Source organism: Alosa pseudoharengus, unplaced genomic scaffold (genome assembly GCF_046254945.1).
Source record: "Alosa pseudoharengus isolate Yale_2024_CS ecotype anadromous, Long Island Sound unplaced genomic scaffold, YU_APseudo_1.1 YU_APseudo_1.1_scf_26, whole genome shotgun sequence".
NCBI lineage: Eukaryota > Metazoa > Chordata > Actinopteri > Clupeiformes > Clupeidae > Alosa > Alosa pseudoharengus.
Window position 1 is genome coordinate 1,891,002 of NW_027468701.1, and position 15,833 is coordinate 1,906,834.

General features: G+C 39.9%; 1 long non-coding RNA gene across 2 annotated transcripts; it reads right to left on the minus strand.

The window, feature by feature from the left end:
• Window positions 1–4,528: 4,528 nt before the first annotated feature.
• Window positions 4,529–9,569, minus strand: LOC143099266 (uncharacterized). Of its 2 annotated transcripts, XR_012981465.1 has the most exons (8): window positions 9,080–9,569; window positions 8,088–8,166; window positions 6,888–6,944; window positions 6,156–6,240; window positions 5,818–5,869; window positions 5,368–5,412; window positions 5,126–5,164; window positions 4,529–4,907 (listed from the first exon to the last, which is right to left on the minus strand). It is a non-coding gene; the product is annotated as an uncharacterized LOC143099266 (long non-coding RNA). The 2 variants fall into 2 exon arrangements; XR_012981466.1 differs by lacking the exon at window positions 8,088–8,166.
• Between the last annotated feature and the right edge of the window lie 6,264 nt (window positions 9,570–15,833).

Sequence of the window (15,833 nt, forward strand, 5' to 3'; positions counted from 1 at the left end):
GGTTTTTATTTTCCGTTCTACTTACCTGTAATAATTTCATTTCTGATTTGAGACTAATTTGATCACTTTTCAGAGCGGTATTCGATTCTGACGTGTGCGGCGTGGCGTTTATTGCAAATTCCAAAAAAGCGGAGGTGAAGGAGCCAATTTTAGAAACTTTTATACGACACAGGTGTATCAAACGGTCTTGTGACGAGAAGCCGTGAGGGAAGATCACCAGATTGGGCAGGCCTCCCTTGATGCCGGGATTGGCATTCATACGGCCACCTCCCCAATCCTCCAGAACCCCCACAGGGGATGGAGGGCCGGAGAGGTGTGGAAAGATACAAAATAACCTGGTCACAGATCCGGTGTGGAACATGATACAACGGTCCTCACTCACGACTGGATTTACTCCAAGCGAGGTTAATGGAGGGAACGAGGGAAATGCACGGGCCAGCGCTTGTTAAGTATTTTTATAGAATCCGCGGTTATTTCCGGTGTGGAAAGCTTTTATGGGCTTGGAATTCCTCTTAATCCTATCTCTATAACCGCTGTTTAAGGTGGCGTCTTACCCAATCAAGCGGGTGAGGTTCTAGATTAATTAGGCCTAGTGTTGAAATTTAAGTTTTATTATTGGATTTAGGTGTATGGTTAAAACAAGAGTCTAAGAAAGTTATTATTTACTCAGTTGTTCCAGTCAGAAGAGAAACACAAGTGCTACAGAGAAGAACTCTTCGCGGCACCCAAGGCGTCCACGGCTTTATGTGTTCTCAGACCAGACTTTGAGTAAGGATTGGGGGCGTAAATTTAAGATATCTAATTAAGGTTAGCGAGGTGTTGAGTTTTAGGAGTCAGGCCGTGTAGGGGTTAAGCTCAGAATTAAGTTTGGATATAGGGTTACATTTTTTAGGTGTATGGTTAAAACGAAAGACTAAGAAAGTTATTATTTACTCAGTCGTTCAAGTCAGAAGAGAAACACAAGTGCTACAGAGAAGAACTCTTCGCGGCACCCGAGGCGTCCACGGCTTTATGTGTTCTCAGACCAGACTCTGAGCAAGGATTGGGGGCGTAAATTTAAGATATCCAGTTAAGGTTAGCGAGGTGTTGAGTTTTAGGAGTCAGGCCGTGTAGGGGTTAAGCTCAGAATTAAGTTTATATATAGGGTTAAATTTTAGGTGTATGGTTAAAACGAAAGACTAAGAAAGTTATTATTTACTCAGTCGTTCAAGTCAGAAGAGAAACACCAGTGCTACAGAGAAGAACTCTTCGCGGCACCCAAGGCGTCCACGGCTTTGTGTGTTCTCAGACCAGACTTTGAGTAAGGATTGGGGGCGTAAATTTAAGATATCTAATTAAGGTTAGCGAGGTGTTGAGTATTAGGAGTCAGGCCGTGTAGGGGTTAAGCTCAGAATTAAGTTTTAGATATAGGGTTACATTTTTTAGGTGTATGGTTAAAACGAAAGACTAAGAAGGTTATTATTTACTCAGTCGTTCAAGTCAGAAGAGAAACACAAGTGCTACAGAGAAGAACTCTTCGCGGCACCCAAGGCGTCCACGGCTTTATGTGTTCTCAGACCAGACTCTGAGCAAAGATTGGGGGTGTAAATTTAAGATATCAGGTTAAGGTTAACGAGGTGTTGAGTTTTAGGAGTCAGGCCGTGTAGGGCTTAAGTTCAGAATTAAGTTTAGATACAGGGTTAAATTTTAGGTGTATGGTTAAAACGAAAGACTAAGAAAATTATTATCGACTCAGTTGTTCAAGTCAGATGAGAAACACAAGTGCTACAGAGGGAACCTCTTCGCGGCACCCAAGGCGTCCACGGCTTTATGTGTTCTCAGACCAGACACTGAGTGAGGATTGGGGGCGGAGTAGGATTAGTTATTTTTGTATGTAAAAATTATTTTGGGGTGTGATGAAAGGGTTAAGTTAAGGATAAGGGCATGTAATGGCATTACATTTTAGATTTAGAAGCGATGGTTGAGGGTGTTACGAAAAGGGGGTCGACTCATGATTAGAGGGGGATATTACGTGGGGAAGAGTCACCACAGTGAGCTGTTATCACCACTGTGCCAAGATCGGCATCTAAGAATTTTAGACCTCCAACAATTCATTGCCCCAGGCGGGGAATGGAGCATCAGGAGGTTTGATGAAAGGAATTTTTATTTTTTCAACCTTGTGTCTTTGTAACAGGCTTGGTCCGATAGGCTCTGGCGGGTTAGGTGTTAGACAATGTACAACGATCCTCCCCAAACTTAGATTTACTCCAAGCGAGGTTGAAAGGAGGAGTCGAGGGAAATGCACGGGCCGGCGCTTGTTAAGCATTGTCACAAGACTTGTGGTTATTTCTGGTGTGGAAAGCTTTTATGGGCTTAGAATTCCTCTTAATCCTATCTACATATCAATTTTTAAGGTGGCGACTTAACGGATCAAAATGGTGAGTTTCTAGAATAATTGGTCATAGTGTTGAGTTTTAGGAGGTCAGACCGTTTTCAGGTTAAATTTAGAGTTAAATTTAAATGTAGGATTACAAGAAGAGACCATATAGTGTTGAGTTTTAAGAGTCAGGCCCTACTGGGTTAATTTTAGGATTGAATTTTTAGGTGTAGGGTCAAGGTGAGAAACCCTATTGCTGTGGGTTGGTTAAGTTAAGGGTTAAGATTAGGCATAATGTTGCAGTGACAGGTTAAGGTTAGTAGTTGGGTTAGATTCAGGGATACAATACATATGTGTTTTTGGTTAAGATTAGGTATAATGTTGCAGTGACAGGTTAAGGTTAGTAGTTGGGTAAGATTCAGGGATACAATACATATGTGTTTTTGGTTAAGATTTAGGTATAATGTTGCAGTGACAGGTTAAGGTTAGTAGTTGGGTAAGATTCAGGGATACAATACATATGTGTTTTTGGTTAAGATTAGGCATAATGTTCCAGTGACAGGTTAAGGTTAGTAGTTGGGTTAGATTCAGGGATACAATACATATGTGTTTTTGGTTAAGATTTAGGCATAATGTTGCAGTGACAGGTTAAGGTTAGTAGTTGGGTTAGATTCAGGGATACAATACATATGTGTTTTTGGTTAAGATTAGGTATAATGTTGCAGTGACAGGTTAAGGTTAGTAGTTGGGTAAGATTCAGGGATACAATACATATGTGTTTTTGGTTAAGCTTAGGCATAATGTTGTAATGACAGGTTAAGGTTAGTAGTTGGGTTAGATTCAGGGATACAATCCCTATGTGTTTCGAGTGAGTCTGTAATTGGGTTTGGCTTGACGTCTATTTAGATAAGCCATTTTGGAGTGGGTTGGTACAGATAGGGGTTAAATTTAATTATAATGTTGAGTTTAAGGGGGTTTTCAGATTAAGTTTATAGTTTATAGTTAAGAAGAGCTTTAGGGATACCTAAAGTTAGAAAGTAAGTGAAACGTTGGACTTTTTGATGAATCAGTGACAGGTTAAGGTTAGGAATTGGAATCAGTGACCGGTTAAGATGAGGAATTGGATTAGGTTCAGGAATATAGACACTATGTGCTCGGAGTGAGTCTGGAGTTGATTTTGATATGTCATTTAAGAAGTTCTAAACTTCAAAGATTTTTCATGCGGAATTGTTTTTGATTTTGTATAAACCTTGTATAAATAAAGATGAAAGAGTCCGACTGTATTTCTTTGAAAAGTCCTATTTTCACAGAAACTAAGTGGGAGGCCCCACCAGACTGTGAAATGTTTTGTAGGACACATCTTCAGTAGTGCTCCTCAGAATCATCGGATGTTTCAGGCCTTTAATCACTATACACCCTCATCTGAGGCGGCCTCGCTATAGGATGATCAGTCCTTAGCGTGTGTCCCCTGTCCAATTGGGTTAACCTATTACGACAAAAATGGAGTGAAAATTCGCAGTAAAGGTTGAGTAGAACCATAGTAGAACCTGTGGAGTTGGTTTTAAATCATGATAGTGCTGTCCCAGACAACAAATTAGGTCTTGCCGACGTCGGGGCGTGTGTGCCTGCCCGACATAAAGTGCGTCGGTAAGATGTCTTATGGAGATCGGTAGCTAATCGGCAAGATGTCGGGAAGATGTCGGCATTAGAATTATCGCCGACCGTGAGCCAACGTAAACCAAATGATCGCCGACCGTGAGCCAACGTAAACCCGATTATTATTATGACCTGCGGCGCGATCCCACTAGAGCGAGGAAAGCATTCGGTCGCCTCGCTCTCCCATTGACTTAACACTGGAACAGCTGATTTTCGGCTGCAACGCTGGAAACGCCACAGCATGCTTGAAAATCAGCCCTTCCAAAGTTAAGTCAAAGGGACCGAGGTGTTTGAATGCTTTTCGCCGCTCTAGTAAGACCCCACCGTTATATTAGGTCTTATTGATTTGTTTAGGCTAGCTGCTATCAGACCATTTCATACACAATCTGACAACCTGGGAAATGTCAGTCTAACAGAAAAAAAGAATAGATCAGTGATTTTAAAATTAAGTTTGATGGTCATGCAAATTAGGCTACAGATTTCCGGGAGAAATAACAAAACAGGTGGGCACAGAGATGACCGTTAACATTTATTTTTACTTCGTTTTTACAAAAGTAGTATCAAAACATTTATTTTAACACACAAAACTACAACACAAATTAGAAATTCCCTCCAAAATAGTTAGTCAGTCTAAAAGAAAATAGTCAGTCAGTTCAAAAGAAAAATAGTCAGTCAGTTAGTCAGATAGATAGATAGATACTTTATTGATCCCCAGGGGAAATTCAAGGAAGATTTAGTCAGTTCAGTCCAGTCAATTAGTTCATTTAAGATGCTTGCTTGCCCCGCCTTTGCCGCCCCCCATTCCTATCACTGCTCAGCCGCAGTCAGTTTCTCACTGTCATTTCTACATCAGCCTCAGTGGAGTTTTGTTGGGCAGGATTTTTTAACACAGCACCTAAACAAAAAAATAAAATAAAACAGGGGGAAAAAATAAGACAGTAGCACAAAAGTCTATCTTCGTTTGATTGTTTCTATAAAGACAATTCAGAAAAGTCAAAGCATTTTACAAAAAACTAAAAAAAAAAACATACACAAAAAAAAAAAACAATTAACAAGCAATGCTCATAATACAGTAGTGTACTGACAACATTAGAGAGAACTCGTCCAAAATACCTGTGCATCCAGCAGGAGCTGATCTGGGAAATCTTTGACCTGTGGAAAACAGAAAAAATATAGGTGTTAACAAAAATACAATGTATGAAATGCGTCTTGTATTTTTTTTTATAAAACTGTGTGAGAGAGAAAGACTTCCCCACATTAAAACCGAAACAGGCAGCCAGCTACTCTAGTGACTACTCTCTCTCAGCCTCTAGCCAATCATAACACAGAGTAAAAAGTATAGAAATATGTCTTACTTTGAGGGATCCTGTGTGGAAGGTCTGGATGGGATAGATGGGACACTTGAAACACAAAGATTCAAAAGGTCAAAACAAAGATGAATGATTCTTTTAGGTAACCAGTTTCAGATCATATCGGATTCAGTCAGAATGACGTATGAATGAGGGCAGCCTTTTTGCACTCTGCACAGCCTAGCCTACACGAGAGAGAGAGAGAGAGACTTTTCTTCCTACCCAAATTAAAACCGAAACAGGCAGCCAGCTACTCTAGTGACTACCAAGTGCAATCTCCATCAGCCTAGTAGTAGAAACATTGTCTTTAGACAGTCTGATTGCAGGAGAACAGACTAGATGACTAGACTGTACAGGTCATGTAACCACACTGAGTGTTTGTGAGTGACACAGCTTTAATTGCTTACAAAGTTGCTTTACAGACTCTGTTCTGTGTCTGCGTGTTAATTAACTTACATTCAGGAGAGCTCATCATTGGGTGTCTCTTGCTGCCAATCATCTTGTGCCACTAGGAAATGCAGAAAAGGGGCCGTTACACAAATAACAGCATCACCCAGGTCCAACTAACAGAGCTAAACGAGTGACCCCACACCAGTGGTTCTCAAACTTTTTCTGTAATTTTTATCATTCTCCATTTTGAATAGTGTATTGTATGTGTGTGTCAGTGTGTTCTCCATCTGCATGCTAAATAGTTTACGTTCAGGAGAGCCCAGCCCTTCATATTTAGCTTCCTTCTGCCAATTAACAGTTGTCACTATGAAAAGATAACATACATTACATGTAAAATATCTTACTAAATATCGTTAGTCCTCTGAAGGAGCTCTGGAAGAGGGTGGCGTGGAGGCCTCTGTAACAGTCCTTCGTTATTATCCGGTGTCACTAGAAAATAAAGAAAAACTAAATTATTGGAGTGAACAGTAAGTCAAGTTTATCACAATTAGATAAACTAACGTCAGTGGGCTGAGTAATTGCCACACATTTCTATCAGCAGCAACTCATCTTAACCCAGGTCAATATAAGAGGCTAACATTCACATACAGTATGTTAACAATAGGCTATTTACCGGGCCCTGTTTTGTTACAAGTATTTCTAGGTGGGCCATGGGAAAGAAAATGTTGAGAACCCCTGGTTTAGGCAAAATAATTGTGATTTCAATTTTGACCTAAATTATGGCTATTATTCCATTATTGAGAAGCTCAGCAACGAAAACGGCAACAGCACAGCTGAGCTGTACAATACATCCAGTAAAAAACAATTGTTGTTGGGAGTAACTGTACATTGCTATGAAACAGACACACATAGTAAATGTAGGGAACAAACAGGGATATACATTTTGATTAAATAAGGGATTGATGGAGCACTGGATTTCAGTATGTAAGACAATGTTTGAGTAGTAGGCTAGTTAGATCCATCTGCTCATATCCTGATGACAAACTTCACATGACTGAGACCAAAGTGAACTTCAGCTAAGAACCACATTATAGATTACATGTTAGGGTGATGATGGTCAAGGTTTTACTGTGTACCTGTGTTGCAGCTGTAAACTGGGCAGGATCTGGAATATGAGTGGGGATTAACATTGCCTGTGGAACAGATAATCATGAGGGAGCATTAGTTTATAGACAATTTGAAGACCTTGCAATCAATACATAATATGACATGTTTTAGACCAGGTTGTGATCTAGGCTACTGTGCAATGTGAATGTAGAGGGTGTTTTTGTGAATGTACCGAGTCAAACATTCGTTTAAAAGCAAAATTACGTCCGAAGCGCCACTTTTAAGCTTGCGTTGTCGTTTTCAGGTGAAATGGCCTTTTGATACATGATCGCATCAAATCGCTATTTTAAAAACACTAAGAAGGCTGGGCACAACATGAAACTTTGATCGAAGTCCAACCCCTTTCTTTTTAGTAAACTATGTGTACACGAACAATGTTCTCAATGCTCGAGTTCATGTGTAGAGACACTGATGATACTTCGATCAAAGTTTTTAAGTTGTGTCGAGCCTTCTTAGTGTTTTAAAAATAGCGATTTTGACACGATCATGCATCAAAATAGTAGTGCATTCAAAAGGCCACCTCACCCGAAAACGACAACTCAGAGAAGCTTAAAAGTGGCGCGTCGTACGTAATTATGGTTTTCAACGAAAGTTTGATTCAGGTACAATCCCAAAAACACCCTAAGATGCATTTTGGCGCGACTTACGCTTCAAGTTCTGCTTCAGTTTAAATTGAACGTAAATTACAAATATGTAACCTCTGGTCACTCAGATTCAAAAGAAGTGCCGAACTTCACCTCTGCTATGACTCCTTGCTATGGCCAGCGAAGTGGCAAGCTAACGTTAACGCTAGCTAGCTTCTACCTACCTAACGTTTGCTGAAAACACATTCCGTTAAAGCACTTTCTAACCACAACAAACGTCATAGAATACAATATCTGATTAAAAACACTTCTACAATGAGTTTACATGTGTTATCCTAAGTTAACCATAGATATATAGGCCTACAGTATGTAAGTTAGCAGCTAGCAGCTAACGTAACCAGATAGCTTGAGAAACACCTTGTGTAGCAACGTTAACTACCGTTAATGTTAACCTTAACGTTAACGTACTATCCAAAAAGTTGGCCGACACCGGATTAGTCTATGCATTCTACCAAATATCATATCATATCATATATCATCATCATATAAATTGTGCCATACGGATTTTACACAAGCTCAACATACCTTCGCGCTTACACTGTCCGGCTTGTCGCTTGATGTGGCGGACCAACGGTTGCGTAGATTTAGGCAGCCACCAGCAGCACTTTTGGGAAAGAAAAAAAAAAGCGGGATCGGCAAAATGGTTCCTCACGGTTCCTCCGCCGATCTACGGAGTGCGCATGCATGTTGGAGCGCTGTAGACTCATCCCGCCGATGGTTTACCCACCTAAACTGACAAGTTTTATTTGGCGTGCAGGGGGAAAAAACCTTTCCGACACTTTGCCGCTGGTGCCCTCCAATTGCCGACGTCGGTAAGACCGAACGTGCTGTCTGGGGTTTGTCTTTTATGGGGGGCCCGTGAATGGTATTGTGCACCATCCCCAATGAGGGGCTAAGCAGAACATTTTGAATGTTTTGAGGCTCCTATTAAAGGATACAGAATGTTTGATAGATAAAGCATATGGTCCAGCTTCTCTGTTTTTATTGTTCCATAAGTTGAGAGTGGTTTGAATAGGGTAGGGTAATCGCCGGTTGCGTTAGCTGGGAGTAAGAGTTGTTGACCTGGAATTGGGATAAATGGTGCTGGTAAATGTTGTCCAGATTAGTGCCGATGAGGTGCAAAGGAGGCTAACGATTCAGGAGTAGGGAGGTCATTGTTTAATGTAATTATCACTTAAAGGGTGGAATAATAACGATCTCAAAACGTGGCTACTGGGGTTGATATCCTAATTAGTTTAATAGTAGAGATTGTGCTCTTTATAACGTAAAAAACCGGAAGTTTTTAACTGTTACCGTTCCAGAGATATAAGCTTTTTTATGTCCTTAATTTAAACTGCATCTTAAGATTGGAAAATCGCGATTTCAAAAAAACGGTTGTAGGGGTTGCTGACCTAGTCAGTTTAATAGTAGAGACTGTGCTCTTTACAATGCAAAAAACTAGAAGTTTCTAACCCTTTTGGTTCTCGAGATATGGGGGGTTTTGTGCTTAGTGTTTACCACATTTTCATATTACCTACATTTTGAACTTCGTCTTCGATCCGTCGTTGCGGGATTATGACGATTGTTCTCTTAGTGGGTTTAAAAGTAGAGAAGAGGCTCTTTTTAATGCAAAAAACTAGAAGTTAGTAGCTTTTGTTGTTCCCGAGATACGGAGGCTCAAACGTGGTGAGGTTGATCTCTCACTCACTTCCTGGTTCTGAGGTTTGTTGAACTTCCGGTTTACGATTCCGTCTTTGGTTCGCTGATTCGGGATTATTAAGGTTGCACAATCAGTCGGTTTACATGAGAAAAATCAGCTCTTTTCAATGTAACCAACCCCGAGTTTCTATCTATTACGGTTCCAAAGATATAAGCGTATTTGTGTTTCCACATGTTAAGTTCCATTGATAGAGAATAAACTGCAATGTTATTATGCTGGTGCCCTCTAGTGGACAATGAAAAAGTAAACAGATTGCCATTTTCACCTGACTCAGAAAAGAAGGTTAGAAATATTTTGTTTACTGATTATCTCTTGCCAGGATCTTGTGTTTTAATTGATGTTAACTTGTTTTTTTCCTTTTATTATGGTGTTTATTTTTTACTATAATCTTTATCTATTAAATGTTTTAGAATATATTGTCCTTCTATGCTTCCATTTGTTGTCATTGTTTGTTTTTTGTTTATGTAAAGCGCATTAAGTGAATCCTGTGAATCCGACGCGCTGCATAGAAGGTTTTTAAGGAGTCAGCGTATTGGTTCCATCAGATGAGACCCGTTTGCACCATGGCGTAGGTGTTCCAAATCAACCTCTAGTGGGTTTATATTAGGTTTATCCACCTTATCCTAAAAGGAAGTAAAGATCAGACAGGATTAATTTGTACTTTTGTGTAAAATAAGTAAGTCAATCATTTTTATTAATAAAGAACATTTACGGCAGTGCAAAAACAACCAAAGTGTTGTACAGTGACTAGCTAGAATGAAAATAGAAAAATAAAAGCAACCAGTGTACAGTTGCAACACTGGCCTTCCAATAGATAAGCAGGATAAGGAAAAACTCTGTCCAAAGTGTACAGTTGCCACACTGACAGTATTGATTAAAATGATACACAACGTGAGCTAAGGGCAATTTAGATACATAGAGTGTTTAAAACAGTGTCTTAAAGGAAGAAAGAAGCTAAAAACTAAGAGGCAAAGGCCAATTGTATATATAGTTAGAATGAAATCAGATAATTAAATGGATAAATAAATAAGAGTATGCAGTGTACCGTTACAACACTGGCATTCCAATATACTAAAGGGAAAAAAACATCTGCAAAAAGTGTACAGTTGCAACACTGACAGTATTGATTAATAGGATACATAACGTGAGCTAAGAGCAATTTAGATACATAAGGTATTTTTTCACATTGTATTAAAAAAGGTTGGATTCTGATGTGAGCGGCGTGGTATTTATTAAATGATCAACTCTATGGTTTTCTGTGGTTTGGTATATAGGGGTTTTTATTTTCCGTTCTACTTACCTGTGATAATTTCGTTTCTGATTTGAGACTAATTTGATCACTTTTCCGAGCGGTATTCGATTCTGATGTGCGCGGCGTGGCGTTTGTTGGACGATCAACTCTATGGCCCTCTGTGGCTTGGTATCTAGGGGTTTTTATTTTCCGTTCTACTTACCTGTAATAATTTCATTTCTGATTTGAGACTAATTTGATCACTTTTCAGAGCGGTATTCGATTCTGACGTGTGCGGCGTGGCGTTTATTGCAAATTCCAAAAAAGCGGAGGTGAAGGAGCCAATTTTAGAAACTTTTATACGACACAGGTGTATCAAACGGTCTTGTGACGAGAAGCCGTGAGGGAAGATCACCAGATTGGGCAGGCCTCCCTTGATGCCGGGATTGGCATTCATACGGCCACCTCCCCAATCCTCCAGAACCCCCACAGGGGATGGAGGGCCGGAGAGGTGTGGAAAGATACAAAATAACCTGGTCACAGATCCGGTGTGGAACATGATACAACGGTCCTCACTCACGACTGGATTTACTCCAAGCGAGGTTAATGGAGGGAACGAGGGAAATGCACGGGCCAGCGCTTGTTAAGTATTTTTATAGAATCCGCGGTTATTTCCGGTGTGGAAAGCTTTTATGGGCTTGGAATTCCTCTTAATCCTATCTCTATAACCGCTGTTTAAGGTGGCGTCTTACCCAATCAAGCGGGTGAGGTTCTAGATTAATTAGGCCTAGTGTTGAAATTTAAGTTTTATTATTGGATTTAGGTGTATGGTTAAAACAAGAGTCTAAGAAAGTTATTATTTACTCAGTTGTTCCAGTCAGAAGAGAAACACAAGTGCTACAGAGAAGAACTCTTCGCGGCACCCAAGGCGTCCACGGCTTTATGTGTTCTCAGACCAGACTTTGAGTAAGGATTGGGGGCGTAAATTTAAGATATCTAATTAAGGTTAGCGAGGTGTTGAGTTTTAGGAGTCAGGCCGTGTAGGGGTTAAGCTCAGAATTAAGTTTGGATATAGGGTTACATTTTTTAGGTGTATGGTTAAAACGAAAGACTAAGAAAGTTATTATTTACTCAGTCGTTCAAGTCAGAAGAGAAACACAAGTGCTACAGAGAAGAACTCTTCGCGGCACCCGAGGCGTCCACGGCTTTATGTGTTCTCAGACCAGACTCTGAGTAAGGATTGGGGGCGTAAATTTAAGATATCTAATTAAGGTTAGCGAGGTGTTGAGTTTTAGGAGTCAGGCCGTGTAGGGGTTAAGCTCAGAATTAAGTTTTAGATATAGGGTTACATTTTTTAGGTGTATGGTTAAAACGAAAGACTAAGAAGGTTATTATTTACTCAGTCGTTCAAGTCAGAAGAGAAACACAAGTGCTACAGAGAAGAACTCTTCGCGGCACCCAAGGCGTCCACGGCTTTATGTGTTCTCAGACCAGACTCTGAGCAAAGATTGGGGGTGTAAATTTAAGATATCAGGTTAAGGTTAACGAGGTGTTGAGTTTTAGGAGTCAGGCCGTGTAGGGCTTAAGTTCAGAATTAAGTTTAGATACAGGGTTAAATTTTAGGTGTATGGTTAAAACGAAAGACTAAGAAAATTATTATCGACTCAGTTGTTCAAGTCAGATGAGAAACACAAGTGCTACAGAGGGAACCTCTTCGCGGCACCCAAGGCGTCCACGGCTTTATGTGTTCTCAGACCAGACACTGAGTGAGGATTGGGGGCGGAGTAGGATTAGTTATTTTTGTATGTAAAAATTATTTTGGGGTGTGATGAAAGGGTTAAGTTAAGGATAAGGGCATGTAATGGCATTACATTTTAGATTTAGAAGCGATGGTTGAGGGTGTTACGAAAAGGGGGTCGACTCATGATTAGAGGGGGATATTACGTGGGGAAGAGTCACCACAGTGAGCTGTTATCACCACTGTGCCAAGATCGGCATCTAAGAATTTTAGACCTCCAACAATTCATTGCCCCAGGCGGGGAATGGAGCATCAGGAGGTTTGATGAAAGGAATTTTAATTTTTTCAACCTTGTGTCTTTGTAACAGGCTTGGTCCGATAGGCTCTGGCGGGTTAGGTGTTAGACAATGTACAACGATCCTCCCCAAACTTAGATTTACTCCAAGCGAGGTTGAAAGGAGGAGTCGAGGGAAATGCACGGGCCGGCGCTTGTTAAGCATTGTCACAAGACTTGTGGTTATTTCTGGTGTGGAAAGCTTTTATGGGCTTAGAATTCCTCTTAATCCTATCTACATATCAATTTTTAAGGTGGCGACTTAACGGATCAAAATGGTGAGTTTCTAGAATAATTGGTCATAGTGTTGAGTTTTAGGAGGTCAGACCGTTTTCAGGTTAAATTTAGAGTTAAATTTAAATGTAGGATTACAAGAAGAGACCATATAGTGTTGAGTTTTAAGAGTCAGGCCCTACTGGGTTAATTTTAGGATTGAATTTTTAGGTGTAGGGTCAAGGTGAGAAACCCTATTGCTGTGGGTTGGTTAAGTTAAGGGTTAAGATTAGGCATAATGTTGCAGTGACAGGTTAAGGTTAGTAGTTGGGTTAGATTCAGGGATACAATACATATGTGTTTTTGGTTAAGATTAGGTATAATGTTGCAGTGACAGGTTAAGGTTAGTAGTTGGGTAAGATTCAGGGATACAATACATATATGTTTTTGGTTAAGATTTAGGCATAATGTTGCAGTGACAGGTTAAGGTTAGTAGTTGGGTAAGATTCAGGGATACAATACATATGTGTTTTTGGTTAAGACTAGGCATAATGTTCCAGTGACAGGTTAAGGTTAGTAGTTGGGTTAGATTCAGGGATACAATACATATGTGTTTTTGGTTAAGATTAGGTATAATGTTGCAGTGATAGGTTAAGGTTAGTAGTTGGGTAAGATTCAGGGATACAATACATATGTGTTTTTGGTTAAGATTTAGGCATAATGTTGCAGTGACAGGTTAAGGTTAGTAGTTGGGTTAGATTCAGGGATACAATACATACTTTGAGTAAGGATTGGGGGCGTAAATTTAAGATATCTAATTAAGGTTAGCGAGGTGTTGAGTTTTAGGAGTCAGGTCGTGTAGGGGTTAAGCTCAGAATTAAGTTTTAGATATAGGGTTAAATTTTTTAGGTGTATGGTTAAAACGAAAGACTAAGAAGGTTATTATTTACTCAGTCGTTCAAGTCAGAAGAGAAACACAAGTGCTACAGAGAAAAACTCTTCGCGGCACCCGAGGCGTCCACGGCTTTATGTGTTCTCAGACCAGACTCTGAGCAAAGATTGGGGGTGTAAATTTAAGATATCAGGTTAAGGTTAGCGAGGTGTTGAGTTTTAGGAGTCAGGCCGTGTAGGGCTTAAGTTCAGAATTAAGTTTAGATATAGGGTTAAATTTTAGGTGTATGGTTAAAACGAAAGACTAAGAAAGTTATTATCGACTCAGTTGTTCAAGTCAGATGAGAAACACAAGTGCTACAGAGGGAACCTCTTCGCGGCACCCAAGGCGTCCACGGCTTTATGTGTTCTCAGACCAGACTCTGAGCGAGGATTGGGGGCGGAGTAGGATTAGTTATTTTTGTATGTAAAAATTATTTTGGGGTGTGATGAAAAGGTTAAGTTAAGGATAAGGGCATGTAATGGCATTACATTTTAGATTTAGAAGCGATGGTTGAGGGTGTTACGAAAAGGGGTCGACTCATGATTAGGGGGGGATATTACGTGGGGAAGAGTCACCACAGTGAGCTGTTATCACCACTGTGCCAAGATCGGCATCTAAGAATTTTAGACCTCCAACAATTCATTGCCCCAGGCGGGGAATGGAGCCTCAGGAGGTTTGATGAAAGGAATTTTTATTTTTTCAACCTTGTGTCTTTGTAACAGGCTTGGTCCGATAGGCTCTGGCGGGTTAGGTGTTAGACAATGTACAACGATCCTCCCCAAACTTAGATTTACTCCAAGCGAGGTTGAAAGGAGGAGTCGAGGGAAATGCACGGGCCAGCGCTTGTTAAGCATTGTCACAAGACTTGTGGTTATTTCTGGTGTGGAAAGCTTTTATGGGCTTAGAATTCCTCTTAATCCTATCTACATATCAATTTTTAAGGTGGCGACTTAACGGATCAAAATGGTGAGTTTCTAGAATAATTGGTCATAGTGTTGAGTTTTAGGAGGTCAGACCGTTTTCAGGTTAAATTTAGAGTTAAATTTAAATGTAGGATTACAAGAAGAGACCATATAGTGTTGAGTTTTAAGAGTCAGGCCCTACTGGGTTAATTTTAGGATTGAATTTTTAGGTGTAGGGTCAAGGTGAGAAACCCTATTGCTGTGGGTTGGTTAAGTTAAGGGTTAAGATTAGGCATAATGTTGCAGTGACAGGTTAAGGTTAGTAGTTGGGTTAGATTCAGGGATACAATACATATGTGTTTTTGGTTAAGATTAGGTATAATGTTGCAGTGACAGGTTAAGGTTAGTAGTTGGGTAAGATTCAGGGATACAATACATATGTGTTTTTGGTTAAGATTTAGGTATAATGTTGCAGTGACAGGTTAAGGTTAGTAGTTGGGTAAGATTCAGGGATACAATACATATGTGTTTTTGGTTAAGATTAGGCATAATGTTCCAGTGACAGGTTAAGGTTAGTAGTTGGGTTAGATTCAGGGATACAATACATATGTGTTTTTGGTTAAGATTTAGGCATAATGTTGCAGTGACAGGTTAAGGTTAGTAGTTGGGTTAGATTCAGGGATACAATACATATGTGTTTTTGGTTAAGATTAGGTATAATGTTGCAGTGACAGGTTAAGGTTAGTAGTTGGGTAAGATTCAGGGATACAATACATATGTGTTTTTGGTTAAGCTTAGGCATAATGTTGTAATGACAGGTTAAGGTTAGTAGTTGGGTTAGATTCAGGGATACAATCCCTATGTGTTTCGAGTGAGTCTGTAATTGGGTTTGGCTTGACGTCTATTTAGATAAGCCATTTTGGAGTGGGTTGGTACAGATAGGGGTTAAATTTAATTATAATGTTGAGTTTAAGGGGGTTTTCAGATTAAGTTTATAGTTTATAGTTAAGAAGAGCTTTAGGGATACCTAAAGTTAGAAAGTAAGTGAAACGTTGGACTTTTTGATGAATCAGTGACAGGTTAAGGTTAGGAATTGGAATCAGTGATGAGGTTAAGATGAGGAATTTGATTAGGTTCAGGAATATAGACACTATGTGCTCGGAGTGAGTCTGGAGTTGATTTTGATATGTCATTTAAGAAGTTCTAAACTTCAAAGATTT